Source organism: Zeugodacus cucurbitae, chromosome 4 (assembly GCF_028554725.1).
Source record: "Zeugodacus cucurbitae isolate PBARC_wt_2022May chromosome 4, idZeuCucr1.2, whole genome shotgun sequence".
In the NCBI taxonomy this organism is placed as follows: domain Eukaryota; kingdom Metazoa; phylum Arthropoda; class Insecta; order Diptera; family Tephritidae; genus Zeugodacus; species Zeugodacus cucurbitae.
Genome location: NC_071669.1, coordinates 43,652,981 through 43,668,840, shown reverse-complemented (window position 1 = coordinate 43,668,840; position 15,860 = coordinate 43,652,981). Strand labels below are relative to the sequence as shown.

The 15,860-nt window shown below is 34.2% G+C and overlaps 1 protein-coding gene across 2 annotated transcripts in view; it reads left to right on the top strand.

Annotated features, from left to right (window-relative positions):
• Window positions 1-4,735: 4,735 nt before the first annotated feature.
• Inpp5b_0 (uncharacterized) overlaps window positions 4,736-15,860 on the top strand; it is a 31,319-nt gene continuing 20,194 nt past the window's right edge. The window contains exon 1 of one of the 2 annotated variants that reach the window (XM_054229482.1): window positions 4,736-4,937. The gene's annotated coding sequence lies outside the window, so the exon portion shown is untranslated. Of the gene's footprint in view, window positions 5,013-15,860 lie in introns of both variants that reach the window. The other variant, XM_011197865.3, reaches the window with a different exon arrangement.

The following is a 15,860-nucleotide window of genomic DNA, read 5'->3' as shown; positions in this document are numbered from 1 at the left end:
TCTTTGAATGAACGATTCAATAAAATATTTCAAACTATTATCAGCCTTATTATTCTAATTACATTTGCAATGCATAGTGGCATATGCGCTAACAAGTGTACTCAGTGTGTTTGTGTATGATGTGTGGGTATGATGTACGTTGCATGCAAATGCATACAAATTGCATAAGCGTCACATCTGTCACCTCGTCCAACAGGTATATTATAAATTTTGCAAATCTGTACAAATTGTACAAAAACACCAACAACAATAGCAATGTTGCATAACCCCACACAGAATAATAATAGTCCATGGTTTTCTCAACATTTACCGTCTGTTTCACTTCACTCTTCGCCTTTAACACCTTCATTCATCACCAATTCCCACATCAACAATGACAACAAAAATTGCATGGCATGTAAAAAGTGAAAAGCTTAGAAGTGAACATGACAGTACGACGCAAAAGTAAACGTACAGTGTACTAAAATTTGAATTTGTTTCCCAATAAAATTTACATATTTATTCTAAATTTCTCTCAGAAGTAACTCATCATCATGAATGGCTCATTGGTATTGTTTGGTTCTATAAACGAGGTGCAGAGTTGCAGATCCGAAGAAAAAAAATTCTTGTTCAGGTTAGTTTTCTGTTAAGGATAGAAGATACGAGTTGTCAGCACATATATAGTAAACAGTCTTACAGTTGTTATTGTTGTACAGCACTGTATACTCGGTTGAGTATTGGACCAAGCTATTATTTCCGGAAATTGAGTCATAAGTAAATAAAGTATATTCCCCGTTTTTTCGAAGATAGCTCTCATTATCGAAATATTTACCTTCAAAGTATGAAAATAGGCTTATTATTAATTACTGAATACAATTACCAAAACATTAAAAGTATGGTGTCATATATAGCCTTCTTATGTCAATGGACTATAATAATATGAATGGACGAAAACACTCCAGCTCTGAAAGTGTTCGATTCACTACCCACCGGAGGAAGCCGAGGAAGAGGATGGCATTCGCTCCGTTGGAGGGACCAGGTGAAGAGCGACCTGGTTACACTTGGAATCTCCAACTGGCGCCAAACTGCGAAGGAAACAGAGGAGTGGCGCGCTCTCATCGATTCGGCTATAACCGGCTAAACGGTTCAACGCCAATCATATACATACATAATAATATGACAGATGTTTCGAAAATAATAAAAACTCTATACTCTATACACTGAACTTCCCTAATTTGAATAGTCATAATCCACAAAAATAATCGAGTTCGAGTTTTCATTTCATTGCAAAGGAACACATAACATAATTTTTGGATGGTTTTTATACTCTCGCAACCAGTTGCACAGAGTATTATAGTTTTGTTCACATAACGGTTGTTTGTGTCACTAAGAAATATAAGAGTTAGATATGGGGTTATATATATATAAATGATCAGGATGACGAGTGGATTTGAAATCCGGATGTCTGTCCGTCCGTCTGGGCAAAATCGGTCCACTGCCACGCCCACAAAATGGCGGAAACCGAAAACTTATACAGTGTCATAACTAAGCCATAAATAAAGTTATGAAAATGAAATTTGGAACATAAGATCGCATTAGGGAGGGGCACATTTGGATGTAATTGTTTTTGAAAAGTGGGTGTGACCCCGCCCCCAAATACGTTTTTTGTATATAACTCGCAAGCCAATAAAGATATATAAACCAAACTTTCTGCAGTCGTTTATTTTAGCCATTTACTTATACAGTCCAAAAATGAAAGAAATCGGATAATAACCACGCCCACTTCCCATACAAAGGTTAGGTTGAAAATTACTAAAAGTGGGTTAACTCACTAACGAAAAACGTCAGAAATGCCAAATTTTACATAAGAAATGGCAAAAGGAAGCTGCACTGAGATTTTTTTACAAAATGAAAAATGGGCCTGGCGTCGTCCACTTATGGGTCAAAAACCATATCTCAAGAACTATTCGCCCGATTTCAATGAAATTCGGTATATAACACTTTCTTGACACCCTGATGAATATGGGCGAAATCGGTTCACAACTACGTCTACTTTCCACATAACTCAATTTTGAAATCTTTTGATTCGTTCACTTTATAATACATATATACATTAGGAACAAATGAAGATAGCGGAATAAAACTTTACACAAACACTGTATATGAGCTGTGACATCACTTGTGGAAAAATTGTCAAAATCGAACCATGACTTTTCAAAGCCCTTGATATCGAACATGAAGAACTCAGTGCCTAAGGGTAATTTTTCACCGACAATATAGGTAAATCCCTCAGATATTTTTATGTAATACATTCTCTCTGAGTTTTTTTCTTATAACAGTTTCTCTCTGTACCTGAAATGGTTAAAATCGGGTCATAACTTCCCCCAGATCCCATATACCTAATTATAAGTAATATTAAATTAAGGGAGCGTATAGTCTTCGATATATTGTATCTTGGTGATGAAAACGAGTTCAATCGGTTTAGGAATTACCTCAGTCCCCATATACTATTTATAATGATTTTCGTTATTCTATTGAACTTTATGCCGAATATGTGGGTCAAATCGTTTGTTATATTAATAAATTTAAATAAATAAATTTCGAGAGTATAAATCGTACGGTTACACCCGAACTTAGCGCTTTCTTACTTGTTTTGAATAACTTCTTCTTCAGAATCAAAATCGTTTTCTAAGCTGCTAGAAGTCATTCGTTGGGTGGATGACCAAATCTCAGTTTCCAATTTCTCCCAAAAATAATGCAGGTTGTACCATATTCGGTAACCTAATTCCAATAAGTACAATATTTCGTTCAGAGTAGAAGATATTCCACTTCCACAGTAACCCAGAAAGCGAATTTTGGATTCTGAATTTTATAAAAAAACATTATGTTTCAAGTGTTCTTTTAATTTGAAACTTACCTATAAATTTGGAACCTGTTCGTAAAACGAAAAATTTCGATAACTATGTCATACTTTCTTCACGCATATTCGTTGTATAAGCCATTAAAGAAGGACTTAGCTAAATTGTAAATTTCAGTTTTTGTGTTTTTGATAGTTTTAAAATACCACCATTCGTATTGCAATTTCTGTATAAATCATTTACATTTAAACATTTATTCACTCTCTGTTCATTCAAGATTTAATTAAATACCGGACATTTCGTTTGGAGATTTAAAGCAATAAATAGTTTAGATCTGCAACAATTTGCTTAATTTGTTTTGCAATCACCTGCAAGCTATGTATGTACATGCATATACATATATACCATCATATACATACATTCATACATATATGTGTACTCATTAAAGGCACACGAACAATAACCAGACAATGCCGGCAAAAAGCAACTAAATAATTTTGTAATTGCCCGCTGAAGACTAAAGCTGGAAAAACAAACAACAAAAATGCCAAAATTACCAAGCAAAGTAAGAAGTCAAACAACCACCCACCAGCCAACCAAGCAAATACAGACAAAAACAAACAACTGTTTACAACAAAAAATGCGCGCTCTCTTCTCACGAATACTGTTAGATTTCCCAGTATTTTCGTGCGAGCAGCTGACAGCAAAGTCTGCAACGGCAGCAACAACTATGGCAACGCACCTACGCTGAGAGCCTTAGCCTGTGCGCACTTCTCAGACAGTGGAGCTGTTTTTGTCTTTGTTACTGTTATTTAAACGGTTATTTGTAAGAATTAATAATTATGGATATGTGATCTAGTGAATGTAGTGAAAAACTTAATACTGTATTTAATAGTGAAACAAGCTTAATAGAATGGAGACTACTCTTAACGATCGTAGTATCTATGACAGGAGTTTGTGGTATCCACTTTATTAACTAGAGAATGAAACCCCGATTTCTTTATGAAAATAATAGACACTAAAAATTGAATTAAATTTTTAAGAAGTTTCATTCATTGAAGAAAGTCGAAAGAATTTATAAAAAATGTATTAATCTTATATACGGACCTAAATTCTAATGGAACTAAAATTTAATATTGATTTTTCAGCAACAAGATCAGTAATACATTCTTAAATAAGATTTTGGAAAAAAATATTTCCTATTTGCCTTTCCCCAAAGCCTTATGCTCTGATCCAGAACTCATTTCAGCAAATATTTTCACCCATAACTTTTCTGAAAATCCAGGGCAACATATGAGTCACACTGTTCTGTCTTTCATTCAACTTATTGGTAATAGAATCGAGCTGTAGAAGAATTTTGATGTTGGTCACCATTTTAGGATGCCAGTTGAGTTGAGTCAGTAAAAAAATAATTTCGAGATATTTTAAAAGACTCATAGACTAATAGTTATTTATGTATTTGTGGTCTTCATTTGACAATTTTTTGATTAGTCATCGGAATTTCAAAAGACTTCAGCAAAATTTCACATATTGCTTAGACTTTGATATATTAGATATATGTGATAGCCTTAGAAGAGGCACAAGAAGGTCTTTTTAGGAACCATGCTATCACTCCAAGATCTGGGCATATTTCTACCACGCTCTTCACAAAGCTCGGAGTTTTCTTAAACTTTGAATTAGAATCGCAGAATTAATTAAAAGTTAAAAATTATATTAATGGTAACTACAATAGTACACAGAAAAAAGTCAGAATCGTCCACGGTGCGCACTACTTAACGCTTTAGCACCGCTCACAGCCACCACACAGCAGCAATCAAAATCGCAGCAAAGCCAAAAATCACCTCAGTTTTCTCCACTGCTTCTGTGTCTGCTCCATACAAAACATTTCGTCGTCGTTGGTGCAAATTGGCTCGTATGCTCGCGCTCGTTGATTGCGTTCGTGGGAGCTGTTTGACTCGTCGACGTTGTCGTTATCGTCGTTGGCAAAGCACAACATTTTCGGCTAGTCTCTGCGTTGCTCTTGTAAAATGTATACAACATTTTTTGCCAGCAAGTTTCAAGTCAAAGAAAATTACATTTTTTTATTTTATTGAATTTCATGTGAGATAATTTGCTGGGATAAGGAAAAATTGTGCAAAACGCGGTTGGAAAATTATAGGCGCTTGCGAAGAAATTGTAAATAAATAAATTTTATTAAAAAGGAGTATAATCAAGTGTAAAGCATTACTTAAATGAAGAAGAAGAAGCAGAAAAAGGAGTAGAGTACAGAAATGAAAAACAAAAAAATAAGTTACTTGTATGTGTTGGTGTTGTGATTACAGTGATGTATACATACACACATGTGCATGTGAATGTGTGCTGTGAAGTGCAAGCGAAGGACGAAAGATGAAAGGAGCTGTGGGATTCGCACGCAAAGCAAAATGAGCAGCATACGAAGCATCCGCTTATGAAAATGCAAAATTTGACATACGCACAAATACATGCATACATACTCACAGTTGGACACATTACATATTGCATATTGCATATTCGAAGCTACAAAGCGCAACATATAAGCAGAGAAAAAGTGATGAAGAGTAAAATACAAAGCAAATGACATTAAAAGAATTCAATTTGCATCTGCAATTAGTGAAAGTGGTTTTTGGTGGTTAGCAGCGATGTAAAGATTATCTAATTTTCAGCCAATCGATTTTTTTCTTTGGAAATGAAGCAGTGAAAAGTGGTGCAGTGTTGAAAGTATTGCAAGTGTGGGGGCTAATTGTTTACAAATTGTTTAATTGCATGCATTCATATGTATACAATGTGTTATGCATGGTGTTATCTCTGAGAATATATATGCAACACTCTTAGAATTTCACTTTCTTATTGCATCATTAGAAGATAAAACAAAGAAATATGTATTTTTTTGTCGCTATTTGACCTCAAATTCCACATCATACGAAAGAAGGTTTAAGTGAAGGGGTGAAAAATAAATTTGTAAATTATTTTTAATCTAGACATATAATATTGAAAATATAAAAAAAAATTACTTAAAAGCATTCAGAGAGCAAAATAATCAACAATTAGAAATACTAGATAGGTAGCTAGGTAGGTATATTAGATGTCAGATGACTCACCTAGAGCCTAGGAGGCCCATTGTGAATCCACCGGGATTAGAATTATCTTTGAACCACTCTGCAGCCTTTGTAAAGTTGAATAACTCAAAAAGATTAATGTGTGCAATTTCCAAGATGTCGTCAAGAAAAAAGTATCCGATTGTTATGATTATTTTCTTGTACAATGCTTTGCATTCACATAGAAGGTGTACAACAGTATCGTCTTCTTCTACTTCTCTGCAGCTCCTGCAGTAATCATTGTTTGGTATCCTCAGCTTGCCGGCGTGTCCTCCTATCCTTAGAAATACTAACTAACATAACCTTTCATACATATGTATATAACTTTTATAAATATCAAACTTGTCTTCAAATAGTTCCTTTGAAATACATTTGCGCTTACTTAAAGTCAACAGACGCATAATTAAACTGCTCTATCGAATACTTCTTCATATTTAAATGTATATTTGAATTTCATATTAGTGAATCACATACTAAACACAATAAGATGAGATCGAATAGTTACGTATAGACTCGGCCTAAATTTAGATACACTTAAATAAATAAACCGAATGAAATCCAGTAATTTATTGGATATCGTTGTTACATATTAAGGTGAAAGGATAGCGGTCTCATATCGTATGAGTAGTAACAACGGATGTCCGGACATCCCTTTTATGGGGTCAGGGTCAGGAAAGTTTTTTGATCTCCAAATCTACACTGATGCTTCCTTTAGCTCTTGATAAATACAATAAACTAAGAACATACTTTCTATTCCAAACAATATCTTACGATACGATCTTCCATATATAAAATTAGCGAAATGACACACACTTAATAAAATAATTGGAATTAATATATGATTGGATTAAAGATTTGGTACACCGACAGTAGCAACATCCAACTATAAAACATTTTCCAATCAAAAACAGTTTTATTTACCTTCAGGCGGTTTCTATACAGTAAGAATGGCGTCATCTATTTTTGGCAAATATAAATCATCACAAAAAATTTATAATTTAAAAATTAATTAAATGCACTATTTAAATTTGAACGAATGTTGACTACAAACCATTCTCGAATCCTCCTGAAGACACACAAACAATTTTATTCAAATAGGTCCAGCCGTTTAGGAGGAGTTCCATGACATATACACGCACAGAAGAATGTACTTAAAAAATTGGGCTTTGTTATACTTGAGCCATTTTCACACTCTGATAAAACAATAAAATTTAGTTTTTATTTTATGACATTAACCCATTTTTTAAACTACATAAAGCAATATACTACATAGGCCTTTCATCAAAAAATTTTGATTTTAGCTTAAGATGGCTTAGGAACATATGTAGTATTTCTTATCATAAAACCTCCTGCTTGGAAATCAGATAATTTTGAATTGATCCTATATATATGTATCTGACTTGAGTACATTAGTGTTACAAACAACACATAGTTGAAAATCCTCTTATTTAATTACTTAAAATTTTCAAGATAACAAATACAGTAGAACTTCTCTACCTCGAATCATCATAATCCACAAAAAACTTAGAGTTTGTTAGAGAGACTTCGAGTTATAGAATTTTTATTAAAACAGTAAAATTTTAAATTTTATATTATGTCCTGACCAAAAAGTTCGATTTATGGAAGGAAATTTGTATGAAAGTTGCACTCTATTGCCTCTTCAAGAATTCGAGTTAGGGAGTACTTGGAGTTATAGAAATTGGAGTTAGGGAAGGAAATTTGTGTGAAATTTTATTTCTAAACGCTATTGCCAATTAAAAAGTTCGAGTTATGGAAGTTCCACTGTATTTCAGAATAAACAAAAGAGTTCAAATAACATTGAAAATATAATAAACAAGATATATTAAGAAGAAATTTATTATATTTTCGCGCAATAACAATTTATTTATGTGCATACATATTTACTAAGTATACTGTTTACCATTGTCATAGTTTCATAAAAATCATGCCTGCAACTGCACTTAGCCAACGCATAAATATCCCACGCAAAGTCTTTACTTTTAATGCTGTTCCCCTGCAAATATGTGCATAGTAACTGCATTGTTGTTTCTCTTGTAGCAACAATGACGGATAAACTCGGCAACAGTTCTCTACATTCAACTCACTATATCAATATTGACTAAACAGATATTTCACATTCGTTAGATACACCTAAATACAGCTGTCTCTAAGCACATATTAGTAGTGCGACTCTGTTTGTATCCTGCATTGGATATATAAACAGTTATAAAAATAAATCCTCCACCATTTTCACGAATTCAAGTTGCACGGAAGTGATTACAGTTATAAGTGAATGTAAATATTGTGGAAAACGAATGCACAAATTCATGGATTTATTTCCTGTTATATTTTTTTTTGAGCTCTTATCGCTGAAAATGTGTATATATCTTTTAATAGCATTTAAAGACAACTGTTTCAGCCACAAAGCCTTTTGAAATTCGCAACAAGCTCAGGCATCCTAAAGAATGATTACTCCTCATCAACTACGTGAAGGCACTCCATCTGGTATCCCAAAGGACCAAAAGTGGTCTATGTGTGGCTTTATAGCCTCTTACTACCAGAGTAACCTAACCTAATATCTTCTAATTCGGTGTCAGTCTTGAATAAACACAATTTTTTGTTTCTTTAGCATCCAGCTTTTTTGGTCATCCCTCCTTTGCACAATATCAAATCAGTAACTGATTAAAGAATGTTATTACCACAACTAACACTGTTCGAGAAAAATTCAGGTTTCACTTAAATCAGTCCTGTTTTAATGGACCGTCAGATAAACTCTGGTATTTTGTTTGATGAGATTCCAAACTAAAATTTCACAACACAATTCGGCGATTTCCAAAATAGCTTTTTATGATAAAGATGGATTCATATTCCATATTAGAAGTATTTGGGCAACTTTAGTTGTAAAAGCTGGAAGTCATCAGAATAAACAACAACTCTAATATGTTCTGTGCATTGTCTATATCTCGAAGACCTCTTACTAGAACAATTCTATTTCTCTTTTTCTAGTAATTTCCATAAGATGACGAATATCTATCGTAATTTTACTTAGATAGCTTTCGCTGTATCGCTCAAAGAGTGGCGCTGTTTCGAATCAATTCTTTCATAACCTATTATATAGTTAGTTAGTAGGTCTACAACTTTGCTTCCGCCGTTTTTTTTTTTTGTAAATTTAAGGCTTTTTTCACTTAGGATAGCCTCACCGTACGTATCCGAAAGCATTCGATGAGCCTCAGCCCCACTTTTCTTTTGAATTAAAAAAGAAAAGCAAAATTTCTCGCAAATGTCGAAAATTCGGCTCAAAAAGTGACATTTTCAGTTGAGAATGAGTTTGGGATGCAAACAGATCTCTACAAATATTTTGTTGGATTAATGTTGACACTAATGTCCAAGATCTATATAAAACGATTTAATCGATTTAACCGACCAGTGCTTGACCCTAGAGACATTCCCGCAAATTACGAAAATTCGGCTCAAACAGTGACATTTTCAGTTGAGAATAAGTTTGGGATCTCTACAAATATTTTGTAGGGTTAATGTTGACACAAATGTCCAAGATCGATATAAAAAAATCGATTTAATCGACCAGTGCTTGACCCTAGAGACATCTATTAGAAAACGGAAGCAAAGTTGTAGACCAATAGTTATAATATATATAGTATAGTAACGTATTATTGCTGATTATTGTTGATTTTACGATACTTCAACTTTGATTGTTTAGCTGCCTGAAGATAGTTCATACGAAAAGTGGCTTCGTGGAAAAGTTTAGGATGCATGATTGTTTACACGTGTTTGTTTTTAAAAGAAAAATGAGAATTATACTTTCACAATTTTACCGTTATCTATTAGCAAAGGCGAAGCAAAATTCCCAATAAACAAGTAATTTTAGGATTACAGCTAAGGTAGTTATTTAAGACATATGGGCACGGTAACTACATTGTGGAGAAATTTTAAAGGCTTACGAAGAGTTTTATATATGAAACGAGAGTTTTTAAGGAGACTAAATCTCAGAATAATATTTGCACACATTTTGGGGCATCAAAACTTTAAACTCTGACTTTAAAAGAGTCACTAACACATAACCGTTTAATATCCATTTACTTGCTTTAAACGAGCATCCAACTGCCGAAGCAGCATTAAGTTATTTCTAAGGACATTCAAAAGGTGTGCGCAATGGAATTTAAATTTATCAATGTCAAAAAAATTAAACTCGGCTAAATTCTCGACATAAAACTTTATATTTTAGCAAAAACGCACACAAAAACCGAACATTAAATCAAAAATAATGAGCCGTCACTAACACCAGCTTGCACGGCAGGGCGTATGATGAACATTCAACTACAACCGAATGAGCTCACTCCGCACACATCACTCATACGCACCGGTGCACGCACATCAAACACTCTATACGTATGTACGTGTGTGGATCAGTAGTTTTGCTTTACTACAAAAAAAAAAACACATAAAAAAACTCATGTGTACACGGAACAACATTATTTTTTGCCAACTTTAAGCATGGGCCAACAACAACAATATATGAAAACGGTTGTGTAAGCAGAGCACAGCGCAGTGTCATTCTGGACGTTTCACATGTTTGCTGCTCAGCATTGGTTATGGCTTTAATAAATTGTACCGTTGCTTTTTCTTTCTTACCGTGAAATGGTACGGCACAACTTGCAGCATTCGCATGCTTTTGTGCTTTCCGTTACTTGGAATTCTTCATAGATTTTTTCCTTTATATTTGCATAGTTGCGAAAACCAATGAATATGTGTCGGCGCACACTTTAACGGCTCATATTGGTTGCACCGCCGTCACTGGCTGGTTATTGCTTTTTTAGCTGGCAATGTTAGTAACCCAGTGGGGAGCAAAACCTAGAGCTGCCATGGTTAATAATTGGCTCGTAGGGATTTTAAGCGGTAGGCAGGCAAAATTAAGCAATTATAGCAGGATGTCTTTAGCATAGGATTACCTAGGCCCAAATCTTAATTAGAAAAAAAAATTCCGATAATTTATTTTAGTATATTTAAAGAATATGCATTGACTGACACTTCCGGAATGTTCTGTATTCCAATTATATTCGAAAAGTAAAAAAGTCATTTTATCATACAATCATCTTTTTCTTTATGACTTTTAAAAATTGTTAATAAATGATTTTTAAAGAATATAAGCCGGATAAGTAGTATACTCAGCATATACATGTATTTAAAAGGGGAGTGAACATTACAACATAATTAGGAAAGGTCAGGGGCTAGTAAAACTAGTATATGTTGTCAGCGACATAAATAATTTTAGCGACAAGCACTATCAGGCTTATATTTCAAATAATAGTAAAATAAAATAGTAAAATCATGTTTGCTACATTAAAGATAGTGCCTAAACTCTATAATTTTGAACTGGGAAACAGCTCATAATATTTTATTAACTGCTTCAAGAAACAACAATACTAAGTATTTATAGATTACCTTTGGATGTAATATTTGTATACTCACGCAACATCTTGCACAAAGTATAATATTTTTGTGCACATAACGGGTTCTTTTAAGTTCTAAAACTAAACGAGTTCGCTATTAGGTTTGGCAAATATCCGCTACCACTTTTTTGCTCTTTATTCAACGCTTTATAAAAAGTGGTACAGTGATGGGATTTAGTTCAAATATGCGCCGTTTCGTTCGATAATCTGTTTCCATTTAGACGGCAACTTCATAATACTGCGTTCAACTTTACTTTACACCACCAAGGGCGTTCGCCATGGACAGGAACAGGTGGTGATCACTTGACGCTATGTTCGGGCTATATGGTGGATGCGATAAAACCTTCCATCCGAACTCCCGTGGCTTCTGACGAGTCATCAACGAAGTGTGTGGTATGGCGTTGTCCTGATGGAACACTACACCCTTCCACCCTTCACTGTTGTCCAATTCTGGACGCTTCTGGTCGATCGCCTGCTTTAAGCGGTCCAGTTGTTCGCAGTAGATGGTCGAATTAAGAGTCTGGCCATATGGGAGCATACTGGATGATTCCCTTCCAATCCCACCAAACACACAGAAAAAAAACCTTCCTGGCCGTCAATCCCGGCTTGGCCACTGTTTGGGACGATTCATCGGCCTTCAACCACGACCGTTTTCGCTTGATATTGTCATATGTGAACAATTTTTCGTCGCCAGTCATCATCCGCTTCAAAAATGGGTCGAGTTTATTCCGTTTCAGTAGCATATCGCAGGCGTGAATTCTATCTAGAAGGTTTTTTTGTGTCAAATCATGCGGCTAACATCAAGCTTTTTTGTGTATCCAGCCTTCTGCAGATGGTTTAAATCGTATGAGGGCTTAGGTAATTCCTGACTCGATTTCGCCACCAAGGTACACTATATTTATTTATTGAAAAACCTATAATTAGGTACCCGATTTTACCAAGTTTTGGTACAGAGACACACTTTTAGAAGAAAAAGATTTCCTCTGAATAACATTAAAATATCTGAGAGATTTAATGATATTTTCGGTGAAAATTTACCCATGGGCACTGAGTTTTTCATGTTGGATATCCGGGGCCTTGAAAATTTATAGTCCGATTTCGACATTTTTTCCACAAGTGATGATATCGGTACAAAACTTTCTACAAACACTGAATTTGAGGCGTGACATCACTCATTTAAAAGTCGAAATCGGTTTGTGAAATATACATATGTATATAGATTGAAAGTGGATAAAATCATATAATGTTCAAAATAACTAAAACCTGAAACACGCCACAAACGTTTCAATACACATCATCTTAATTTTAGTTTGTTCTACTCTACAATATATAACTCTTAATAATGAAGAAATCAAAGATGAACTTAGAAAACCAAAACTCCTGAAATGTAGAAACTCGTATCTAAAAATTGTCTAATTTCATCCGCCAGTGTTAATCTTGGCAAAAATACAGAATTTTGTTAATAATTTAGCTTTGGAGCTAATATTTTATATATTAATCTAGATAACTCCTTAAGGGATATGAGTGTGCATATTGTCTATAGCATAAGGTTATTAGTTGTAAAAACGAGCGAAATTGTTTCAAACATTTCGCACAAAACATTTCGAATGTTCAGATCACTGTATACATTTACAATTGTAAATAAAGTTTTACAAACACCATGAAATATTTGCATGATTTCAATTTTTACAAATTCGGTTGTGACCAAACTTATTTCACTCTCGTTATTAGCAATAAACTTATTCCATGTTCAAATGAAATAAGTAAAGAGAATTCTACAATTTAATCCTTAATTGTTTTCACTTTACCATTAAATAGAGCAATTAAGTAATTAATTAGAAGTGTCAAAGTAAAGCAATGGAGTGTGTTTAGCAAGAGAGGAAATGCATCATTGTACATAAACACACATTGACGTTAACAGCGGAAGATTCGAAATGAAAATTGATGAGAATATGGACTTTGACTTAAATAATTCATAAAAGTTGAATTGTTTAAGCTAAATTGCGAACACATGAATTGCAAGCGTAATAAATCAATTTTCATCTTAATTGCCTCACCTAAATGACCACTTCATTTATTAATAAATGTGTCCGAATACATTTCTAGTAAGATAATTAATGAAAACGAAAACACACGTAATCTGATTATTTATAAAATAAATGAAATAAGAATTTCAGTTTATAAATCTTACCACTTTTTGGATCAGCACTCACCTCCGTCAGTGTTTTAATTTCTTTAACACTCTGAAGCGTTTAAGCGTGTGAATAGCTTCGTAAGTAATCAATGATTAATACAAATCTCCGTAACAGAATCTCAAAATTGCAATGTAATCTCCTACATATTCTCTGTTTTGACCTACGATTTATCACTATCAAGCGGAGTTTTGCTTTCTACATTTATTTCCATCTACATCATTTATATGTATTTGATGTGCTTAATGACGCTATTTAGCCTCCCTGGAGACATGACAACGATGTCTAGACATATATAGCGCACGCTATTCCCATACCAAAACTATAAGATGACTGCCATATCACTAGAAAAGAACTCCCACGCAAAAGAAGATAAACAAAAGTGCACAACCTACATAAAGGGAAGTTAAAAACATGTCATGTGGCTGCTTAAAGCGTTACTTCGTGTGAAATATGACCGATAAATGTACACAGTGGTTCGTACGGAATCCACCATGTGAGAAATGTGTTGCACTAGATATATTTGTAAAATATCGCAGCTGCAGCGATTTCTTTAGAAATGCTAATACAAAATTGAAGTGAAGTGAAGATGCCACGATGACTTCAATGAAACAGTCTTTAATTCATTTAAAATAGGATCCCTTCCATTTAAACGTATGTTAGAATAGTAGAGCAGTAAACTAGGGAACTATGTTTCCTATTAGAGTCGAAAAAAATATTATCAAATCCAATAACCTTGATCCATAGCGTTTCGAAGAACCATGTGTTTATATAATTTTACAATATATCCTTCGTTTGAGACCAACCTTTACCAATAACATTTTGATTTCCTATCGGGTCATTATGCAAGGAAAAAAATTCAGCCGCGCCTGCAATTTAACTGTCAGAAACTGTGCGAAACTCAGTAAAAACTGAGAAAAGAAACGAAAACAATAACGGGTTGAATAAAAGCGCGAAAAATGGAGCAGACACTAAACTGAAATGTACGAGTATTTACCAGCAAGAGAGGGCGTTTGCGTGTAGCGGTCATATAAATATGTAAAAATAAAGCCCTGAACATTTCCTATAGCAAAAACTTTAGCTACAAATATTTTCCGTTAACAGTTTGCAAAGTTGCCGGAAGCCGCTGGCGCGTAATGATTTTTGCTTCGCCAGCAAGAAGAAACTTACCTTAGCGAATGCGCATTTATGTACTCACATAAATACAATATATACACATAGGTATAACATGTTCTATATATACAATATGTACTAGTAGGTGCTCCTCTGCATGTTTGAAAAATGGTAAAACAAGTTCCGTTAGCAGGATATTACTGTGAGCTTTAACATACCAAATCGCTTCTATACTTGTTGTGCGCTACTCTTTGGACATATTTAATGCCTTCGATATGCAAATTTACTAAAGTATACTCGTGTGTGTATGTGAAAGGAATTTGTCCGGAATTTACATTTGGTGATACCAAGAGACTAACAAATAACAAATGGTTGTGCTTGCGTTTGAACACTAGACGAGTATAAAGCATCAAATCAGAGATTGGAACTACTAAGATAGTCGGAGGGATCGCATATTAATGCTGAAGGGGACAGAAATGAAATCGATTTTAGGAATATCTTCCAGAAGTTGGACTTAAAAACATTCTTGAATATCAAAAACTAATCCTATATTCCATATATTTTAAATCTAGTTATCAAAAGGCATTAAGGTCAATTCTATGAAATCTCTTGAAATTAAAAGCAAAATGTTTTCCTCCACCATCTGGATAAGTCTTCTGGTATTGCTTTAACTGTGATTTATATTAATAAAGCGTTTTTCAAAAGGGACCCTACAAAAGTAGACCGATAGGGACAGCAATCCACGACATATTTTTTCCTGCTCATTTGACATTTCTCTTCAGTAAGGTTTGCCATTTCATCATGGAAAGATATACGATCTAACAATGAGTCGAAATTAATAAAATTTACTACCGAAATTCAGAGTCAGTAGCCTCAAATTTAAGAGCGCTACGTTCTACATAGCGATGAGGCTCATTTCTGGCTGAATGCCTTTGCCAATTAGCAAAATATGCGCTGTTGGTCAGGCAGCAATCCACACGTACTCCTTGAATCATCATTGTATCCCGAAAAAATTACGGTTTGGTGCGGAAAATGGGCCGGCGGCGTCTTTCGGCCGTACTTTTTCCATAGTGATAAAGAATGGCACTTTACTGAGAATAGCAATCGCAACCTCTCAATAATTTTCGAATATTTATG